The sequence below is a fragment of the Propithecus coquereli genome, unplaced genomic scaffold (assembly GCF_000956105.1).
Source record: "Propithecus coquereli isolate 6110/MARCELLA unplaced genomic scaffold, Pcoq_1.0 Scaffold3, whole genome shotgun sequence".
Lineage (NCBI taxonomy): Eukaryota > Metazoa > Chordata > Mammalia > Primates > Indriidae > Propithecus > Propithecus coquereli.
In genome coordinates, this window is record NW_012148618.1 from 17,721,712 (window position 1) to 17,723,275 (window position 1,564).

Here is a 1,564-nt window from a genome sequence, read left to right on the forward strand (position 1 = left end):
CCCACAAGAAAGTTGCCAAGGTCTATTAATTTCTTGAGAAGTTGCTCAAATATGAAATTTTAGTCCAGCCATTATGCCAAGTAGGACTATTACTTGATATTTTCCCACTTCTTTTCATTACAGTATTATCAGTGTTTTGATTTTTAATTGTTTTATGAATTATTAAGTACATATGGAATTATATTTATAATTATTGAAGGTCTAAAGAGTAATAATAAAATGAAAATGAACATCCATATATTCCCCTACTCTACCTAGAAATGGAATGTGACCAATAGTTTGAAGCCTCTGGGTGCTCCTCCCTGATCTATTACCTTCCCTCCACCCACTCCACTTTCAGGTGACTTATGTTAATAAATCTGTGTATTCGGAGTTAGTTGTCTCCTTACCTGTTGTCTCCAGTTTAACCACATGTATATGTTTAACCAATAATGATCATTTTGCATATAAATTAAATCCTACTTATGTACTTGTGGTGGTTTTTATTTTTTGGCAAATAATATATTTCTTAGATTCATCTATGTTGGTGCATATAGCTGCATTCATTCTTTGACTCTAATGTAGAGTATTCATTACACACACATCCTGATTTGTTTATCCATTCTCTGGTAGACTGATCTGCTATGAACATTCCTGCTTTGAACATTCTTGGGCGTGTCTCCTTACGCATATGATACATGACAATAGCTAATCAGTTATCTTTTGCTTAGAATTCCCTGTTATATCTTTTCCAATTATTTGACTTTCAAAGATTTGGGAGTCCCTATATTTTAAGAGCATTTCTTATCAACTATACATATACCATGTTTCTCAGTCCATGTATCCGCAAACTTCTATAAACACGTATGTGTATATTGTCTGTCAACTGACAAATTTATTAACTCCTGGAAGAAAAAAAATTGCTGTCAACTAGAACCGGAGCTGTTATAAGAAGGAATGAAAGGTGATGCTACATTTAGAGAAAAAATGGAACTTGATTAACATGAGATTTATACTTAGAAACAAATAAGGGTCACTAGGAAAGATCAGAGTATAAGCAGGACTAGTTCATACACAAACAGCAGCATGTGATTTAAAAAGCAGTGGTTGTGGGGAGGAATTAAGACCCTTAACTGGAGGGCAAGGAAAAGAGGTGGTATGAACAGGGCCTGTACTTTCCTGGAGAAGGTGTGATAGTGAGGAACACGCTAGTCCTGGAAGACTGCCTGGTGCATGCATGTATCCAGGGGAATAGCATGTAACAATGGATATATGATTGTTCACCAGCCTAGCAATGTATTGGATGCTAAGGTGGAGTGAAACTTACTGTAATCATGAGTCAACAGCATCTCAGGAGATGCCAAGAGGTCATGAACTTAGACTGTCCTAGAATAATAATTTGTGAAGTAGAAGTGTCTTTCTTTGACAACACCACGAATCCTTCTTCTTTTGGTGAGTGCCCATTCTCAGGGCCTCTGTGCTGCCTGCTGGCTGCATAGGGCCTTTTCATCCCTGCAAACCCGCTACGCAGCCTTCAGTTGAACTCATTTTCATTTTCCTGTTCCCACAGCAAACTTGCAGGTCA